This window comes from Ailuropoda melanoleuca, chromosome 16, assembly GCF_002007445.2.
Source record: "Ailuropoda melanoleuca isolate Jingjing chromosome 16, ASM200744v2, whole genome shotgun sequence".
NCBI lineage: Eukaryota > Metazoa > Chordata > Mammalia > Carnivora > Ursidae > Ailuropoda > Ailuropoda melanoleuca.
The window spans coordinates 40,881,951-40,904,210 of record NC_048233.1 but is presented as its reverse complement, the minus strand read 5'-3'; positions in this window follow the sequence as shown (position 1 = coordinate 40,904,210).

Here is a 22,260-nt window from a genome sequence, read left to right as displayed (position 1 = left end):
CAGAAAATAGTTTCAAGCATTCATCTGTTTTTAACAAGAAAGCCTTGGCTTTAGGGTGGGTCAGGGAACACAGAAATTTTCAAAAATAATAGTAACATTTTTTTCTTTTTCTTTTTAAAAGATTTTATTTAGAGAGCGTGAGCAGGGGGAGGGGGAGGGGCAGAGGGAGAGAAAATCTCAAGCGGACTCCTGCGAGTAGGGAGACCTGGGCTGGGCTGGATCCCACAACCCTGAGATCATGATCTGAACTGAAATCAAGAGTCAGAGGCTTATCCACTGAGCCCCCCCAGGTGGCCCTGGTGACATTTACTTTTTTAAACTGGGTGATGGATATGGAGTGTTCTGTTGTTTCATTATTGTTATATTCTATACATATTTTATAAATACTATATCTTTTCCATTTCTAACAGCTTTTTTGAGGTGGAATTAATATAATAAACTACATAAAGTGTACAGTGCAATACATTTTGGCCGATGTACAGACTTGTGATGCCATCACTTCAAAGTAATGAACATATCCATCACCCCCAAAAGTTTCCCATTGCCCTTTTGTAATCTCTTCCTCCTGCCCTCCTCATTCCAAAGCAAGCACTGATCTGTTTTCTGTCACTAGAGATGGATACTTATTTCCTAGAATTTTAGGTAAATGGAATCCGGCATTATCATGGAATCATGTGCTTTTTTGGTCTGACTTCTTTCACTCAGCATAATTATTTGGAAGGTCAGCAACATCATTGCATGAATTCATTGATTTTATTGCTAAGTAGTATTCCCTTGTATGGATGAATAACTGTTTATCCGTTCACCTGTTGATGGACATGTGGGTTGTTTCTTTGTTTTTGGCTTGTATAGATTGAGCTAATGGGAACATTAGTGTACAGGTCTTTGTGTGGACATAGGCCTTCATTTCTCTTGGATAAATTCTTACGAATAGAATGTATGGGTTACATGGTAGGCAAATATTTAACTTTTTAAGAAACTGCCAAACTTTTCCAAAGCAGGTATAACATTTTATGTTTCGACTGTAAAGGTAGGAGACGTTTAGCTGCTTACACCCTCAGCAAGACTTGGTGTGGTTGTCTTTTTAAATTTTAACCATTTTAAAAGGCATGTAGTGGTCTCTCCTTGTACTTTTAATTTGGATTTCCCTGATGATTAATGATGTTGAGCACCTTTAATGGGCTTATTTGCCATTTGTGTGTATTATTTGATAAGGTGTCTGTTCAAATATTTTGCCCATTTTAAAATTGGGTTCTTATTGAAGATTGAGAATTCTTTGTACATTCTCAGTATAAGTCATTTACCAAGTGCATGATTTTTTTCCTAGTCTGTGGCTTTTTATTCTCTTAGCACTGTCCCCATCTTGTCCTCTCTCTTCTCCCCCTGCCTCTGGCAACCACCAATCTGTTCATCTATGAATTTGGTTTTTTTTTTGTGTGTGTGGGGTTGGTTTTTCCTTCCTTCCTTCCTTCCTTCCTTCCTTCCTTCCTTCCTTCCTTCCTTCCTTTTCATACATGTAAGTGAAATCATATGGCATTTGTCTTTCTCTTATCTCACCTAGAATAATGCCATTAAGGGGTGACTGGGTGGCTAGGTCAGTTGAGCATCGGTCTGACTCTTGGTTTCAGCTCAGGTCACGATGTTGGGGTTGTGGGATCAAGCCCCGAGTTGGGCTCTGCACTCAGCAGGGAATCAGCTTGGGATTCTCTCTCCCCCTCTCCATCTGCCCCTCTCCCGCTCTCTCTCTCTCTTTCTCTCTCAAATAAATAAGTCTTTAAATATCAATCAATCTTAAAAAAAAAAACAAAAACGCCGCTAAGGTCCATCCATGTTTTCATTATCTTAGCTGTGTCTTTTATTTTGATAAAGTCCAATTTGTACATTTTCTTCTTATGGCCCATGACTTTTTCCCCTAAAAACCCTTGCCTGTTCTATGGTTGTAAAAAGTTTCTCTTATATTTTCTTTCTACATTTTTATAGTTTTAGATTTTATATTTAGGTTAGGTCCAATTCAATTGAAGTTTTTTTTTTCTTTTTTTTTAATATATGGGATATGCAGTAAAGGACAAGGTTGATTTTTTTTCTGGTTTTATTGAGATATAATTGACAGAAAGCACTTTATAAGTTTAAAGTATATAGCATAAATGTTAGTATTTTTTCTGTATGGATATGTAGTTACTCCAGCATAATTTGTCAAAAGGACTATCCTTTCCTCCTTTGAATTATCTTGGCAACTTTGTTGAGAATCAATTGCCCATATACGTGTGGGTCTACTGCTGGGAATTCTGTTCTCCTTTATTGTCTGTCCATCCATATGCCAGGAACACACTGTTTTGATTACTGTGGTTTTATAGAAAATCTTGAAATCAGGTAGTTCTTTGACTTTGTTCTTCATCCTCAAAATTGCTTTGACAATTCTAAGTAATTTGCATTTTAAAATAAAATTTTGAAATTTTAAAAATTATATAAATATACATATTGCTTCTTTTTCATTGCAAATTTAATTTCTTTAGTAAATATAGGAATATTAAGATTTTCTAGTTCTTCTTGTGCTTATTTTGGTAATGTGTCTTTCAGAAGTTTGCCACCGTAACAAGTCTAAATTGTCGAATATATTGGTATGGAGTTGTTCACAGTATTCTCTTCTAATCCTTTTAATATCTGTAGGATCTATAGACATGCTTTCTTTTCCATACTGATACTGATATTTTGTGTCTTTTTTTTTTTTGGTCAATTTAGCTAGAGGTTTTTGTTTTTTCAAATTTTTATTTAAATTCTACTTAGTTAACATACAGTGTAATATTGGTTTCAGGAGTAGAATTTAGTGATTCGTCACTTACATTTAACACCCAGTGCTCATCATAACAAGTGCCCTCCTTAATCCCCATCACCTATTTAACCCATCCCCTGCCCACTCCCCTCCAGCAACCCTCGGTTTGTTCCCTATAGTTAAGAGTCTCTTGTGGTTTGCCTCCCTCTTTTTTTTTCTTTCCCTTATATTCATCTGTTTTGTTTCCTAACTTCCGTATATGAGTGATATCATATGGTATTTGTCTTTCTCTAACTTATTTTATTTAGCATAATATACTCTAGCTCCATCCATGTTGTTGCAAATTGCAAGATCTCATTCTTTTTGATGGCTGAGTAATATTCCATTGTAGATATATACCACATCTTCTTTATCCATTCATCAGTCAATGGACATTTGGGCTCTTACTATAATTTGACTATTGTTGATGGTACTTCTATAAACATAATGGTGCATGTGCCCCTTTGAATCAGTATGGGATATCCTTTGGGGTAGATCCCTAGTAGTGCAATTGCTGGATCATAGGGTAGCTCTATTTTTAACTTTTTGAGGAACCGCCATACTGTTTTCCACAGTGCCTGCACCAGTTTGCATTCCTACCCACAGTGTAAGAGGGTTCCCCTTTCTCCACATCCTCGCCATCATCTATTGTTTCCTGTGTTATCAATTTTAGCCATTCTGGCAGGTGTGAGATAACATCTCATCGTGGTTTTGGTTTGCGTGTCCCTGCTGATGAGTGATGCTGAGCATCTTTTCATGTGTCTGTTGGACCATCTGGATGTCGTCTTTGGAAAAATGTCTATACATATATTCTATTTCTTAACTGGATTATTTGTGTTTTTGGGGGTGTTGAGTTTGCTAAGTTCTTTATAGATTTTAAATACTAACCCTTTATCAGGTACGTCATTTGCAAATATCTTCCTCATTTGTAGGATGCCTTTTAGTTTTGTTGATTGTTTCCTTTGCTGTGCAGAAGCTTTTTATCTTGATGAAGTCCCAATAGTTCATTTTTGCTTTTGTTTCCCTTGCCTCTGGAGACTTACCTTGTAAGAAGTTGCTATGGCTGAGGTCAAAGAGGTTGCTGCCTGTGTTCTCTTGTAGGATTTTGATGGTTTCCTGTCTCACATTTAGGTCTTTCATCCATTTTGAATTTATTTTTGTGTATGGTGTAAGAAAGTGGTCTAGTTTCATTCTTCCCCATATTGCTGTCCAATTTTCCCAACACCATTTGCTGAAGAGACTTTTTTCCATTGGACATTCTTTCCTGTTTTGTCGAAGAGTTTTGTTTTGTTTGATTGGGAGGGGGAGAGAGAGAGTGTGAGAGAGAGTGGGGTGGGGGGGTGCAGAAGCGCAGAAGGAGAGGGAAGTCTTTTTTTTTTTTTTTAAGATTTTATTTATTTATTTGACAGAGATAGAGACAGTCAGCGAGAGAGGGAACACAAGCAGGGGGAGTGGGAGAGGAAGAAGCAGGCTCATAGCTGAGGAGCCTGACGTGGGGCTCGATCCCATAACGCCGGGATCACGCCCTGAGACGAAGGCAGACGCTTAACTGCTGTGCCACCCAGGCGCCCCTGGAGAGGGAAGTCTTAAGCAGGCTCCGTACCCAGTGTGGAACCCGATGTGGGGCTCAGTCTCATGACCCTGAGATCATGACTTGAACAAAAATCCATAGTCAGAAACTAACCCACTGAGCCAGCCAGGTGTCCTGGTTGTTTGTTGTTGTTGTGGTTTTTTTTTAATTGAAGGACTGTTGACATACATAATACAATATTATATCACTTTCAGGTGTACAACATACTCATTCAACATTTATATGCATTACAAAATGCTCACCACCATAAATGTTGTTATCTTCTATTACAAAGATATTACAATAATGGAGACGCCTGGAGGGTTCAGTTGATAGACCGTGTGACTCTTGATCTCGGAGTCATGAGTTCAAGCCCCAACTTGGGTATAGAGATTACTTTAAAAAAAAATCATGTGAAACTTGGACTAACTTAAGAATTTTTCTTTGTACTGCTTAATTCATTTATAAATATTTCAAATATGACTAGCTTTCCTGTATGTTTGAAGATGATGGCCTAAATTCTGAATAATAAATAAAAGAGGGGATGCAAATGTTACTGGGAAAAAAAGAAAAGAAAAAAGAAAATTAAGCCAAGCCCCCTACTCTCTCAGAGCCCAGCATTTCAGATTGGTTCTCATTAAGTAATGAGCAAAAGAAGCAAGGTACAAGCTTGTGTGAATGGAGAAGTGGAAAGGTCTTTGCTGTTGTAAAAGTGCTGATATTTCCTATTTGACTTTCTGATTGTGAAAATAAGAAATGTCACATTAAAGAAACAAAGTTATTGGGGCGCCTGGGTGGCACAGCGGTTAAGCGTCTGCCTTCGGCTCAGGGCGTGATCCCGGCGTTATGGGATCGAGCCCCACGTCAGGCTCCTCAGCTATGAGCCTGCTTCTTCCTCTCCCCCCTCCCCCTGCTTGTGTTCCCTCTCTCGCTGGCTGTCTCTGTCTCTGTCAAATAAATAAAATCTTTAAAAAAAAAAAAGAAACAAAGTTATTACAATATTATTTACTATATTCCCTATGCTATACTCTATATCACTGTATACTTTATGTCCTTATTTATTTTATTGCAGTTAAGTTTATACCTCTTAATCCCCTTCACCTGTTTTGCCCATTCCCCTATGGCAACCACCACTTTGTTCTCCGTATTTCTGAGTCTCTGTTTGCTCATTTGTTTCGTTTTTAAGATTCCACATATAAGTGAAATCATACAGTATTTGTCTTTTTCTGTCTGACTTATTTCACTTAACATAACACCCTTCAGGTCCATCCATGTTGTTGCAAATGGCAAGATTTCACTCTTTTTATGGCTGAGTAACATCCCACACTAAACTTCCTTATCCATTCATATGTTGATGGTTGCTTAGGTTGATTCCATATCTTGGCTATTGCATATAGTGCTGCAGGGAACATAGGGGTGTATATATCTTTTCAAATTAACGTTTTCATCTTCTTTGGGTAAATACCTGATAGTGGAATTGCTGGATTGTATGGTATTTCTATTTTTAATTTTTTGAGGAATCTCCACAGGGTTTTCCATAGTGATTTCACCAATTTTACATTCCCACCATTAGTGCATGAGGGTTTGTTACCAGCTATTCTGACAGGTGTGAGGTGATATTGTGGTTTTGATTTGCATTTCCCTGATGATGAGTGATATTGAACATCTTTTCATGTGTCTGTTGTCCATCTGTATGTCTTCCTTGGGAAAATGTCTATTCAGGTCCTCTGCCTATTTTTTAAAAAGATTTTATTTATTTGAGAGAGAGAAAAAGTGAGTGCGGGGGGCAGAGAGGGAGAAAGAATCTGAAGCAGACTCTGTGCTGAGTGCAGAGACTGACATGGGGCTCAATCCCACGACTGCAAGATCATGACATGAGCTGAAACTAAGAGTTGATGCTTAACTGACTGAGCCACTCAGGCGCCCCTATCTTCTGCCCATTTTTAAGTCACATTGTGGTTATTTGGTGTTGCATTGCATGAGTTCTTTATATATTTTGGATATTTACCCCTTATTGAATATATACTTTACAAATATCTTCTCCTATTCAGTGGGTTGCTTTTTCATTTTGCTGAAGGTTTCCTTTACTTTGCAATCTTTTTAATTTGATGTAGTCCCAACTGTTTATTTTTGGTTTTGTTGCTGTTGCCTGAGGAGGCAGATCCAAAAAAAGATTGCTAAAACCAATGTCCAGGGATGCCTGGGTGGCTCAGTTGGTTAAGTATCTGCCTTCTGCTCAGGTCATGATCCCAGGGTCCTGGGATCAGAGTCCCACATCGGGCTCCTTGCTTAGTGGGGAGCCCCCTTTTCCCTCTGCCTCCCACTTCCCCTGCTTGTGCTCTCTCTCTCTCTCTCATAAATAAACAAATAAAATCTTAAAACCAATGTCCAAGAAATTACTGCCTATGTTTTTAGGATTTTTATGGTTTCAGGCCTTTCATGTAAGTTTTTAATTGACTTTTGAATTTGTTTTTCTATATGGTGTAAGAAAGTGGTCCAGTATCATTCTTTTTTTTTTTTTTTTTTTGCATATATGCTTTCTTTGGCATATGTTTTTCTAACACCATTTACTGAAGAGACTGTCTTGTCCTCCATAGTATGTTTGTGCCTCTTTTTAAGTAACCATATAAACATGGGTTTATTTCTGGGCTTTCTATTCTGTTCTATTGATTTATGTCTCTATTTTTGTTCCATTACCATACTACTTTTCCTACTAGAGCTTTGTAGTACAGTTTGAAGTCTGGGAGTGTGATACCTTCATCTTTGTTCTTCTTTCTCAAGATTGATTTGGCTAGTCAGGATGTTTTTTAGTTCCATACAAATTTTAGGGTTATTTGTTCTAGTTCTGTGAAAAATGCTATTGGTATTTTGACAGGGATTACGTTGGATCTAATTGCTTTGGGTACTAAGGACATTTTAACAAAATTAATTAGTGCGTGCTAATCCATAGCATGGTATATCTTTCCATTTATTTGTATTGTCTTCAATTTCTTTCATCAGTGTTTTATAATTTTCAGAGCACAGGTCTTTCACCTCCTTGGTGAAGTTTATTCCTAGGTATTTTATTGTTTTTGGGCAGTTGTAAGTGTGATGATTTTTTAATTTCCCTTTCCACTATTTCATTATAAGTATATAGCAATGCAGCAAATTTCTACATATTAATTTTATATTTTGCAGCTTTATTGAGTTCAGTTATTAGTTCTAGTAGTTTTTTTTGGTGGAGACTTTAGGTTTTTTTTTTATATGATGCCATGTCATCTGCAAATAGTGACAGTCTTACTTCTTCCTTACCAATTTGAATGCCTTTTACTCCTTTTTCTTGTCTGCTGTAGCTTGGACTTCCAGTACTATATTGAATAAAAGTGGCAAAAGTAGACATCTTTGTCTTTTTCCCAATCTAAGAGAAAAAGCTCAGTTTTTTCAGTATTGAGTATGATGTTAGCTGTAGGTTTGTCATATATGGCCTTTATTATGTTGAGGCATACCTCTAAATCCACTTTGTTGAGAGTTTTTCAGCATGAATGGATATTGTATTTTGTCAAATACTCTGGCATTTGTTGAGATGATAATATGGCTTTTATCCTTTCTCTTGTTAATGTGATGTATCATGCTGATTGATTTGCAAACATTGAACATCCTTGCATCCCTGGAATAAATCCTACTTGATTGTGGTAAATGATTCTTTTTAATGTATTGTTGAATTCAGTTTGCTGATATTTTGTGGAGGTTTTTTTGCATCCACGGTCTTTGTTTTAAAGTCTATTTTGTCTGTTATAAGTATTGCTACCCTGGCCCTTTTTTTTCTTCTTCCATTTGCATGGTATATGTTTTTCTAGGCTTTCACTTTTCAGTCTGCATGTGTCTTTAGTCTGAAACGAGTCTCTTGTGGGTACCATATAAGTGGGTCTTTTCTTTTTTTAATCCATTCAGTGACCCTATGTCTTTTTATTGAAGAATTAAGTCCATTTACATTTAAAGTAATTACTGATAAGTATGTACTTATTGCCATTTTGTTACTGTGTATCAACTAGACTCAAAAAATTAAACATAAAATTGCAGTCTGTATTCTAATAGTCTCTTTTGGTGGAGGGAAATGTTATATAACTGAATTCCAGTTGCCTGAAGTAAGTGATCTAAGCTTGTTGGTAGTAGCTCCTGCCTGATTAGAAATACATACCTAAAGGGTAATTAAGACATTGCTTTGAAGTGAAAAACAAGAGCTTGCTGTCAATATATTTTAGAAGAGTTCCTTAATATTAACATTCAGGGCTATCAAGTGAATCTGAATGGTACTCAGTATAAATAGGAAAAGACTAATACATTATGCTGATTGCTATGCAAGCATTACCAACGAATTCCTTATAAGACCTTGTTAATGGGTAACGTAGGGTCTCTTTTAAGAAAGAACAGTCAGCATCCCGGCAGTGTTGCTTATAAGCTTGTAAAAATCACAGTCTTCTACTTCGTGAGCATTAAACCAGTCATGATCCCTAAGAGAATTTTTTTTGAGAGAGAGAGAGAGAGGGCGAGAGAGTGCATGAACGTACCTGTGTGTGCGCGCACGCATGCACTTGAGCACGACTAGGGAGGGGAGGGGCAGAGGGAGAGAGAGTGAGAGACCCTCAAGCAGGCTCCACATTCAGCGTGGAGCCCAATGCTGGGCTCAATGAGATTATGACCTCAGCCAAAATCAAGAGTTGGATGCTTAACCGACTGAACCACCCAGGTGCCCCCCTGCCAAGAGAATTAGTAAATGGAAAACTCATGTTTACTTTCAGTTAAACTCTGAAATTAGGTTAAAGCAAAACAAAATGACAACAACAAAAACAAAATGCTTGGTTTTAGCTAGTTGAAGATAAAAACAAGGATGAGAAAATTATTTCTCCTTTACTACATGGGTTCCCAAAGTTCGAAAGAGATGTGAATTTATTAATAGTAGATACTAATTCAATCAACTTGTTCTTTTGTTTTAAATAACTTAATTTATAGATTAGTCACCATAAAGTTTATCCCAAGTTGGATTCCCTCTTTACCTAGCAAGCATTTTAGCCACCTCTCCTCACAGTTAATTCAGAGAGCTCAAAGAATACAAATTTCGAGCGCGGGCTTCTAGAAAATACGTTTAAAAAGTAGGTAAAAGCTGTAAGAAAGTCACATTAAAAATTTTAAAATAAGAGGGGCGCCTGGGTGGCACAGCGGTTAAGCGTCTGCCTTCGGCTCAGGGCGTGATCCCGGCGTTATGGGATCGAGCCCCACGTCAGGCTCTTCTGCTGTGAGCCTGCTTCTTCCTCTCCCACTCCCCCTGCTTGTGTTCCCTCTCTCGTTGGCTGTCTCTATCTCTGTCAAATAAATAAATAAAATCTTTAAAAAAAAAAAAAAATTTTAAAATAAGAAGTAAATTATTTGGGGGTGTCTGAACCATCATTCTTTTTTGGCATAAATTGTTTCAAATAGAGTTTTAAAAATAGCAAATACTCTTTCTCCAAGTATATTTTGGAACCAGAAAGAAGATAATTAAAAAATATATATCAAATAAATGGCTTTAAATAAAATCTAACTTAAAAGGACATGGTTTTGATTAATTTAACAGAACAGCTTTCATTTTAATTATAAACTTTTTATTATTTGGCATTTATATACATAAGGTATATATTTAATAACTGAATATTCTATAAAACTCTAGGAAGATATTCCAAATGTGAAATTATGATTATAACATAAAAAATAATCAAAATATATCAAAGAAGCATGTGATTCAGTGCCAAATTTATAACCACATATTTAATATGTCACAATCCTTTCGTTCCAAAAAATGTTCACATGAGAACTGTAAAGTGGGCAATTACTTGCCAAAAGGATAAATGATATTCATTATGTAGAACATGGAGAGGGACACAATGCAAAATAAAGATTCTTCAGAATTTCATTATGGAATTGCTAGTAAGACAACAGAACCTGAGGCTACAAGGACCTGTCCGAGTAGAATATTTATGTTAAATATGCCGGTATTGCTTGCCCGGTAGAGGTGATCCGTCAGCCACTGTTGGTAGAAGGATGGCCCACAATAGACACCAGGAAAATTTTTTCGACCGCAGCCATATCCGTAACTGGTAATTCCCATTACAAAAAATCGTTTATGTTCTGGTAAGTAGCACATTAATGGTCCACCACTATCACCCTATTAAAAAAGTCCCAAAATAGGGTTAGTTGCTTCTAGCAATCTTTAAACAACAGTAAAACTGGAATAAATTAATCACATTAATCATACATTTATATAAATACACATTTTTAATATACCTTCAAGTTATAAAGATCCATAGATTTTCAGTTTTATATTCCAACTCAGACAGGAGGCATTCAGTCTGGCCTGATATTTAGAGGAGCCATAAAGCTGGTGAATAAAATTCCTATCTGCATGGTTTTGAACCAGAATTGTATAAATCACAACGTTTGGATTTTTTAGTACAATCACTCAGGAGAAATATAATTTAGGAAATAATGTGCAAAATACTGTAAACACCAGTAGGATACTTCTGTTGCTTAATGTTTTATGTGAAAAGTGTAACTTTAAGATGGATAAAGGATTCTTTAAGGCGTGTGCGTGGTTTGCTAACTAGAGGAGAGGAGTAAACCGGCATCTCGCAACAGGTGGCGTCTAAGTGTTAACTTTGGCTGGCGCGGGGTAGCAGGAATAAATGGCTAAGGCTCTCAATTCTATTACAAATCACAGATGTCCGTCCTGGTTTATGCAAGATAGTCAGTGCACCAAAACACTACTACTAAGGACTGTTACTCACTGAAAACAAGGACTTTGAGATAACGGTTTCAGCACCTGAAGATTAAGGACTGCATTTCTAAGGTGTTTTTAGTTTCTCTATATAAGGTAGGCATTGCATAGTTTTTTTTTTGATAACGAGGATGTTTTGCTTATGAATGCAACTCAATTAGATTAGGTTCTCTACTGTTTTACTTAGCAAAATTTTTAAGGAAAAGGACACTGGGAAGATAAACCTTGGATTACAGAAACCAGAATGGGTAGGACAAGGTTAGAGTATGGGGTACTGCTCGCGAGTGAAGTGCTGATATATTTAGAAGTAGTGAAGAAAAGAGAAATATAGATTCAAAAAGCACAAGAGACAAAGCCAAAAAGATAAATTGACTTCACAAAAATAAAAAAACTTCTGTGCTACAAATGGTAACATCAGGGAAATGAAAAGAGAGACCACAGAATGGGAGAAAATATTTGCTAACCATATATCTGGTAAAGGACTGGTATCTAGAATCTATAAAAAATGCCAATACTCAACACTAAGAAGATAAATAACTCAATTTAAAAATGGGCAAAGGGTCTGAATAGACATTTCTCCAAAGATCTACAAATGGCTGGCCAATAATTACATGAAAAAAGGCTCCACATCATTAGTCACCGGGGAACACAAATTAGAACCGCAATGAAATACCACTTCATACCCACACGGATGGCTCAGATCAAAAAGACAACAAGTGCAGACAAGGATGTGGAGAAATTGGAGCCTTCATATTGCTGGTGGGAACGTAAAATAGTGCAGCTGTTCTGGAAGAGAGTTCGGCAGTTCTTCAAAATGTTAAACATCGACCCAGCAATTCCAGTCCTAGGTGGAATTTCCAAGAGAAACAAAAACCTGCCTACACATAAAAAAATGTATACTCAGGGGCGCCTGGGTGGCACAGCGGTTAAGCGTCTGCCTTCGGCTCAGGGCGTGATCCCGGCGTTATGGGATCGAGCCACATCAGGCTCTTCCGCTATGAGCCTGCTTCTTCCTCTCCCACTCCCCCTGCTTGGTGTTCCCTCTCTCGCTGGCTGTCTCTATCTCTGTCAAATAAATAAATAAAATCTTTAAAAAAAAAAAAAAAGTATACTCAAATGTGTAGAGCGACGTTGTTCATAATGGTCAAAAAGTGGAAATAGCTCAAATATTCATCAGCTAGTGAATAGATAAAATGAGGCACATCCATACAATGGAATAATATTCTCAATAAAATGAATAAAGCAGTAATCCGTGCTACAATATGGATGAACCTTGGAAACATTATGTTAAGTGAAAGGAGCCAATCACAAAAGACTACATATTGAATGATTCTATTCATATGAAATTTCCAGACTAGGCAAATCTATAGGGATTAGTGGTTGCCTAGGTCTAGGGGCAGGTGGGAGGAGAATGGGGAGTGATTCGTGGGTAGAGGCTTCTTTTTGGGTTGACAAAAGTGTTCTAAAATTGGATTACGATGATGGTCCCACTGCTCTGTAAATATACTAAAAATCCATTGAGTTGTACACTTTAAATGGGTGAATTGCATATATGTAACTTATACCTCAATAAAGGTAGTAATAAAAAAAGAAGAATCCAAGGCAAATTTGTCTAAAGTTAACCACGAAACCAAGGAATCAGGAAAGCAAGAGGATTTGGATTGTTAGAATGTAGTTAAAAAGGAGGGGGAAAAAGTGCAATATTTGTAAACTTGGTAATTAAGACTTCAGAAAGTGATCAAAGGCCTTGTTGAAGTTTCCTTCTAGCTTTAGAAAATATTTCAAAGGAAAATTATTTGGTCTTACCCTGCAAGTATCAAAAATCCCATCTTCATCACCTGCACAAAATGAAGTATTAGGAATCATGTTCCCATAACTCTGCTCAGAATCACAAATCTTTCGAGAGATATAATGCACTTTTGCTTCCTGTAACACATCTGTAACATTACCTGTGAACAACAACAACAAAAATACCAGTAAACGATTTCAGAGAGTAGCCATTTTGACAGTCATATCAAATGTTTGCGTGGAATAGATTTTCTTCCCCAGGTGGCTCAACAGTTACATCAAGCCATATCCATAGGTGCACGTATGCCTAGGAAGACTGTGGAAGAATGGTCCTCAAATGTTAATGACCATTATCTCTAGATAGTCGGGATTTTAGGTAATGTTTGTTATCTTTGCTTTCCTCTATTCCTTGAAGGTCTCTCAAAAGGATCTATACATTTTTTTTAAAGGTTTATTTCTTTACTTGGGGGGGAGGGGCAGAGGGAGAGAGAATCTCAAGCACACGCCTCGCTGAGCGCAGAGCCCTCGCAGGGCTCACTCCCACCGCCTTGGGATCACCACCCCAGTGGAAACCAAGAGTTTCTTTCACGCCCAACCAACTGCACCACCCAGGCGCCCCAAGGACCTATACTTTTTACAAAATAAAGCTGTAAAAAAATTGTCACGGGCCAAGGAGGTAAATGCTGAGATCAGTCTTTGGTTCTACATTGTGAATAATTTTTATTAAATTTCCTAAAAATGCTAAGTTTTGAAGCATGGTCTACGTGAAAACAAAACAGGTTTTTAAATCATATACTCCCTTCACTTCTCTGTTAATTCCTGAACATAAGTGGCTCTTTGTTACTGAAAAGAGGAAAATACAGGGCAATTCTTCAGGAGCTATTAAAGGACAGATTATTTTAAGATTTGTCTATAGAAAAGCTTCTATAACAGCAGCCTCTGATAGTATCAGCCCCAGAGCTGCTGTCCTCACATGTGGTGCCTGAGTATTCTGTGTGCCCTGCATCCTTCGCCATTGTCCCCTTGGCCGTAGGTGGGCCAATGATCTAACTGTTCCATTCTGAGAATTCCATTCTCCTAGGACACTGGTTGGTCTAGGAGTACGTATTGTGTTGTGTTGTGTTGTGTTGTATTTTGTTAAGTGTGAGTCTAGCCAATCGGAATGCTCCTCTAGCACTGCTTTAACTGGAGCTGCCAGAGGAAAACCTTTTTTCACTGTCGTCACGTGACTGCTTAGTTCTAAGTTCAAAGCAGCTACAGCCAAATCTGAACTTTCTGATGACAGGCAGCCCAAGAAAATAGTCTATGTGCAGAAAGAATAGGCACAGGAAATAGAAATGAAATATGTCTCAATGACATTCAGATCCCTAGATAGAGGCTTCTTTGAGGCCAGCCACATTTCTACGCTTTATTTACAAGTAATTGAAGTAATACTGGCTGCATGTAACAGAATATTTGTAACATGTAAGTTGCAGAATATAATAATGAAATGAACGCCTGTGAACCTACCACCCAATTTATGAGTCTAAACAATACTAATACTAGCATGGCATTGGTGCAGGACTATTAAAAATAACTAGAGATTTTCAAAGTGAATAAGACAGCTGAGAAACAGATGTCTGGTCTTCTGTTCACCCGGTGACTTTAGAATATCCTCGCACAAATATAACAGAGACTAACTACTACAGCTTTAAAATAAACTTTGATTTCTGGATGGCAACTCCTCTAACATATTTTTCTTCTTGAGGAGTGTCTGGCTGTTCTTGGGTCTTTTAGAATGAGCTTTTTAATTGCCTCAAAACACATGTTAGGGTTTATCATTCCCTGTTTTGTTTTTGTTTTGTTTTGTTTTCAGTTTTTCGGATAGAACTGACATCTTTATGACATTGAGTTGTCCTATTCAAGCATAAAGTATACCATTCCATTTACTTAGGTATTCTTTAATGTCTTAAAAATGTTTTAGGATCTTTCCCATACAAGGCCTGCAATCTTTTGTTAGATTGTGTTTAGCTACCTAATCAGTTTGGTATTATTGTAAATATTAATTTCTGTTAACTTTCTTCTCCAACATTTTATTATGAAAAATTTCAAACAAAAGCAAAGATAAAAGAATTTCTCAGTAAACAAGCCTATGCCCATTTCCTATAGATTCTTTAGTATTTTTGTTTCATCTGTTAACTGTTTCTTAAAAAGATTTGTTTATGTATGTATTTTAGAGGGGGCGGGGGGAGAGGGAGAGCAGAGGGAGAATCTCAAGCACTCCCTGCTGAGCGTGGAGCCTGACGTGGGGCACAGTCTCATGACCCTGAGATCATACCTGAGCCGGAATCAAGAGTCAGATGCTTTGGGGTGCCTGGGTGGCACAGCGGTTAAGCGTCTGCCTTCGGCTCAGGGCGTGATCCCGGCGTTCTGGGATCAAGCCCCACATCAGGCTCCTCCGCTATGAGCCTGCTTCTTCCTCTCCCACTCCCCCTGCTTGTGTTCCTTCTCTCGCTGGCTGTCTCTATTTCTGTCGAATAAATAAAAATAAAATCTTTAAAAAAAAAGAAAGAGTCAGATGCTTCACTGACTGAGCCAAGGTTAACAGGTGCCCCTGTTAACTTTTTTTTAATTCTGTAATTATTTTGGCAACTTTTCATTTAGATATAATTTCAAAATTATAGAGAAAAAGCAGGAGTAGTACAAGGAACTGTAAAATGCCTTTTACTCAGATTCAACAACTGTTGACTTTTTGTCACACTTGCATTGTCATTTGTACTCTGTGTATATAAATTTTTCTGAATCATTTGAGAGTAAATGGCAGACATTGTACTCCTATATCAGTAAATACTTTAGTGTATATTTCTTAAGAATAAGGAAGTTTTTTTACATAACCACAGTACATTTGTCAAGATCAGGAAATTTAACATTAGTACAATACTATTAACCAATTCATGTTTCATCTCCATGTATTATTGGATTTTCCAGCTATCTTTCTGTTATTGGTTTATAGTTTAATTTCATTGTCTATAGTTTAATTCCTTTAAGTCACTTTCTGTCTCTATGATTTGCCCATTCTGTACAATTCATCATATAAATGTGATCAGACAATATGGCGGCTATTAGGTCGAGCTTATTTCACTTAGCATCATATTGTAGCATGTATTAGTACTTCATTCCTTTTAACAGCTAGGTAATATTCCACTGTATGAATATACTACATTTTGTTTATCCATTTATCAGTTGATGGATCTTTGGTTTTATTTTTTGTTTTTGCTATTTCGAATAATGCTCCTATGAGCATTTGAGTACAGGTTTTTGTGTGGACATGTGTTTTCATTTCCCTTGGGTATATACCTAAGCGTGGAATTTCTGAATCGTATGGTAACTATATGTTTAATTTTTAAGGAGCTACCAAACTGTATTCCAAAACACCTGTGCCATTTTATATTCCCACCAGCAATGCGTAAGTGTTCCAATTTCCCCACATCCTTGTCAACACTTGTTCCTAACTTTTGATTATAGACATCCTCATGGGTGTGACATCTGTTAACTTTGAAAGTTACATTTCCTAACTATTGATAGTGTATAAAAATGAAATAGATTTTGGGGCGCCTGGGTGGCACAGCAGTTAAGCGTCTGCCTTCGGCTCAGGGCGTGATCCTGGCGTTCTGGGATCGAGCCCCACATCAGGCTCCTCTGCTATGAGCCTGCTTCTTCCTCTCCCACTACCCCTGCTTGTGTTCCCTCTCTTGCTGGCTGTCTCTATCTCTGTCAAATAAATTAATAAAATCTTTAAAAAAAAATGAAATAGATTTTGCTAGTTTGGTTTTATATCTGGACATTTTAGTAGACTCTCTTAATTCCAATGTATTATAGATTGTTTATTGTAGATAGTCACATCACCTGTGAATAACGAGTATTTTGTTATTACCTAAGCCTTAACATGTTTTTGCATCTTCTTCTAGTGTTTTCTAGTGTTACTGCACTTGCTAGAACCTCTACTACAATACTGATAAAAGTAGTGATGGTGGGGGAAATTGTCCCTGATTTTAAAAGAAATGTTTTTCTGTAATAATGATGTTTACTGTAGCCTGGAGGTAGATAACCTTAATCAGGTTCAGGAAGTTCACTTCCATGTCTCGATCGTTATGTTTTTAACAGGGCTGCTTCTGCGCCTATTGAGATAATTTTTTAAAAAAATCCTTTGATCAGTTAATGAGGTAAACTACATTAAGAGACTTCTAACATTAAGCCACCCTTAAATTCATAACTCATCTTGATTATGTTGAATTCTATTTACAGTATTCTTGATAGATTTGGTGTGCTAATAATGTGTTTGGAATGTCTGCATTTATAATATTGGCCTTTCTTGTACTATACTCGACTTGGGAATCATACACTGAGTTGGGGTGTGTTCCCTCTTTTTGGATTCTTTGGAAGTATTCATATAAGATTTAAGCTATCTGTGGTAATTAAGGTAGGGTTCAGTTGTTCTGAATTCTGATGTTTTATTTTTGAAAACAATAATTACTAATTCAGGGGTGCCTGGGTGGTTTAGTTGGTTAAGCATCTGAATCTTGATTTTGGCTCAGGTCATGATCTCAGGGTCATGAGATGAGCCCCACATCAGGCTCTGTGCTGGACATGGAGCCTGCTTAGGATTCTCTCTCTCCCTCTGCCCCTCCTTCTCTCTTGCCCATTCTCTCTCAGAAAAAAAAGAAAAAAAAGACTGATGGTTTCTGTCACTACAGGTTTGCCTTTTCTAGAAATTTTGTATGAGTAAATCAGTTGGCCATAAATATAAGCTAGGTCCTTCTACTATTGATTGGTGTGTTCTGTTGATCTCTGTGCTCTCATTAAACAAACCAATACCATACTGTCTTGATGGCTGTAGTTTTATAGTATATTTTGAAATTAGAGTAACTCCCTCAACTTTGTTGTTTTTTAAAACAATTTTGGCTACTCTAGGTCCTTTGCCTTTTCATATAAGCTTGTCAATTTGTATAAAAAATCTTGCTGGGATTCTGATAGGGATTGCATTGAATATATAGGTCAATCAAGATAACTGTCATATTAACAATACTGAATCTTCCATTTTTTAGATGGTCTTTAATTATGTAATATTTTGCAGTCTTCAGTGTATAGACCTTGCACGACTTTTGTTGACTACAATAAGTATAGGTATGGATCGCTCTCATTTTTCTAAAAGATTTTATTTATTCATTTGAGAGAGAGAGCCAGAGCACAAGCAGGGAGAGAGGCAGAGGCAGAGGGAGAAGCAGACTCCCCGCTGAGCTGGGAGCCTGACACAGGGCTCAATCCCAGGACCCCAGGGTCATGACCTTGAGCTGAAGGCAGACGCTCAACTGACTGAGCCACCCAGGCACCCCCTTTTTTAAAAACCTTAATTGGGTATTTACTGAGCTCTTATAAATTGGTTTTTATGAAATTTAGGGAGTTTGGGGCCATATTTTCTTTGAATATTTTTTCTTACCCATTTTCTCTCTTTCCCCCTTCCAGAAATCCCATTACACACATGTTGGTATACTTGATGTTGTGCCACAGGGTTCTGAGTGTGCGTTCATTTCTCTTCAGTATTTTTTTCTATGTTCTTCAGATTAGGTCACTTCTATTGCTGTTTTAGTTCACTGATTCTTTCTTGTGCCATTTCAAATATCTAGAATTTCTATTCAGTTCTTTTTAAAATTGACTATTTCTCCACAGATATTCCCTATTGGATAAATCGTTTTCATCACATTTTCCTTTAATTATTTGAACAATAGTTTCTTTATTATGCATATTTAAAGAGCTTCTTTGAAGTCTTTATCTGCTAAATTCAACATTTGAGTCTATTCAGAGTCAGTTTCTAATGACCATCCCTCCCACCCCCATTATAAGTGACGGTTTGGGGGGCAGTTTTTGCACGTCTTATATTTTTGTTGAAAATGGAGCAGTTTAGATACTATATTGTAACAACTCTGGATTTTGATTCCATCCTCAACAATGTTGTTGTCATTCTTAAAGTAACTTGCCTGGACTTAAATTATACAATCTGTCTCCTCTAGGGTATGTGACTGTTGATGTCTCTGCTCACCGTTTTAATTTAACAGTGATTTTTACCTTTAGCTTAGCTTCATAGGGCTTACCTGTGTATCTGCACAGTTTATGGTCAGTCAGTGATTTGGACTGTTGGTGAATGAATGTGTGTGTGGGTTGGAGAATGCGTTTAACAAGTTCAGTCAGTTTTTTGTTTTAATTTTTAGAGGTGGGGGAGGCGCAGAGGAGAGGGAGAGAGAGAATCTCAAGCGGGCTCCACGCCCAGGACAGAGCCTGACTCAGGGCTTGATCTCACAACCCTGAGATGACAACCTGAGCTGAAATCAAAAGTGGGATGCTTAACTGACTGAGCCACCCAGGGCCCTTCAGTCAGTGTTCAAATCAACCTTAACTTTCACCTTTTTGTGAGTTCTCTTGGGTTTTCCCCATACGTGTGTGGTTTCCAGTAAGCCAAGAATGTCTGGAGAGCTTGTTGAGCCGTTCTGCAGCTCTCTCATTTGGGGGATTTTTCTGTCAAATTTCTGGCTGTCTTACTGCCGGCTCTTTCTAGGACTATAATCCCAGGCCAGCAGCGCTGTGGATTTTCCCCACTTGTCTTTTGCTGCTGAGTCCACTGCTTTTACTGACAGCGCTGCTAGCCTGGATTTTCAGCTGCTCTTCCAAACAGAGTTCGCCTCCTCTGGCAACAACGCTCTGCTCTTCATGGCCTTGGGAAAACTACGCACTGACTGACGCGACCGGGGAGTTGGGAGCACCCACAAGCAAGAAAGCTGCAGAGTCATCTTTTTACCCAAATTTATAGCTGTTTATGATAAATGTTCCTCAATTTCTTGTATACTTTGGTTGATTTCCAGGACCCTGAAATGGTCGCTTTTGATGATTTTGTCCAGCTTATATTTATTTGGGGAAGAGGATTTGCCAGCCTCCCCATGCCGTCGTAGGCAAAATTCTCATCCCTTTTATTATTTGTAAATGAATCATAATCAGAGTTCACAGTTTGTACATTACCTATCTTTGAACTTGGAGTTTTGTTTTATGGCCTAATAAGTGGTCGATTTTTTTAAAGATTGATTTATTTGAGAGAAAGTGTGTAGCTGTGCAAGTGGGGGGAGGGGCAGAGGGAGGGAATCTGCAAGCAGACGCCCCAGTGAGGAGCTTGACCTGGGGCTCGATCTCATAACCCATGGGATTATGACCTGAGCCAAAAACCAAGGGTTGGATGCTTAACCAACTGAGCCACCCAGGTACCCTGAGTGGTCAATTTTTAAAAGATTCCACCTGCACTTCAAAAGATAAAAGCCTCTGAATTTTTTAATGTACTCATTTGGCTATTAAATCAAGCTGGCTAATTCTGTTGTTCAAATATTCCAGATCTTTAAGTTTTTATCTGATATGCTAACAATAAAAAGAGAGTTGTATTAAATTCTCTACTATCAAGGAGGAGTTATAACATTTGCTGTACAATTCTATTTTTCCTTAATATTATCTGGGTCCTACTTATTAGGTTCAGNGATCTTTAAGTTTTTATCTGATATGCTAACAATAAAAAGAGAGTTGTATTAAATTCTCTACTATCGAGGAGTTATAACATTTGCTGTACAATTCTATTTTTCCTTAATATTATCTGGGTCCTACTTATTAGGTTCAGAAGTCTAGAATTATTCTATCTTCTTGGTGAGTTGAAACTTTTCTAAATAGAAATGATCTTTTTTATCCTTTTGTCTTAAAGTCTATTTTGTCTTACAGTCTGTTTTGTCTGCAATTTGCATAGTGATACTAGCTTTCTTTTAATTTACTTGATATATTTCTTTATTGTTGTTGTACTTCGGTCCTTCCATATCCTTACATTTTAGGTATCTCTCTAGGTAAGCTGGATTTCCTACTCCCTAATCTGATTTTCTGTCTTTTAACTAGTGGTTTAGTCCATTAACATTTATTGGGATTATGGGTGTATGTGGGCTTTTTTCTATGGTCTTATTTTATACTTTCTATTTTTCTCACTTTTCCTAAGCTTATTTCTCCTTTCTTGATTTTTTAATTAAGATTTTTTTCTTTATTATTCCATATGTTTCTTATTCCATTCCAAGTTATATCCCCTATGTCTATTATTCAAATTTGACCATTCATGCTTCAATCTAATGTTAATCAGTATCTTAACACTTCTGAATAATACACAGACCTGAGACCACTTTAACTCTGATCACCCATTCTGAAATACAGCTTTTCCCCCAATATTTAAGTATCTATTTTTTTAAATTCCATGAATTATACATTATTTTTATTGTGTTCTGAGGTTTCCCAATCCAGCACTATTGACCTTGTAGGCCAGATAATTCTTCGTTGTGGAGGGTGAGAGCACTCCCCCTGTGCATTGAGGATGATGAGCAGTATTCCTGGCTTCTGCCCACAAAGATGCCGGTAGCATACGTACACCCTGCCTCGTAGGGACAAACACAATTTTCTCCAGACAGGACCACATGTCGCCTGGGGACAAAACTGTCCTTAGTTGAGAACCACTGTTGTATACAATATTTACCTATACAGTTAGTTATTTGCTCACTTCTGCATTACATACCTCCCTTTTGGCATCGTTCTCTTTCTTTCTGACACATTTCTTCTTTCCTTTGGTGAAAGATTATTGGTGGTGAAGTCAGTTCTAGCTCACTCTTCCTCTCTGGTGGTAGCTTGGTTGGACACACAGTTGTAGGTTCACTTATTTTCTCTCAGTACTTTGATCGGGATAGTTCATTGTATTTTGACTGTCATTGTTGCTATTGAGAAGTTTTCTGAAAGCCAATCTGTAGTTATTTTGTAAGGATTTTAGTCTTGTTTCCGGCTGTATTCAAACCACTTTTTTCTTTCTACCACTTCATTACAGTGTATGTAAAGGAATTACGTTTCGTTTTGGATATCCATTTGTATGGGAATAGCCATTTTGCTCATGGATATCTGGATTCATGTTTTCTCTCAGTTACAGAAAAATTTCAACCCAAATCCATTGAAGATTGCCTCTCCTCTATTCTCTTCATTTGTTCTTGCTAGCACTCTCATTAGGTGTATATTTGACTTTCTTATTCCATCCTTCTTATACTTTACTTTCGGTCATAATCTCTCTTTTTATTCCTCTGTGCCACAGTCTAGGCAGTTTGTTGAGATACAGCTTCTGGCTCACAAATTTTCTCTTCAGCTGAGTCTAATATGACACTTAATTCATCTAGTGAGTTACAAACTTTAGCAGTTACATTTTTTCATTTTTAAAGATCCTAT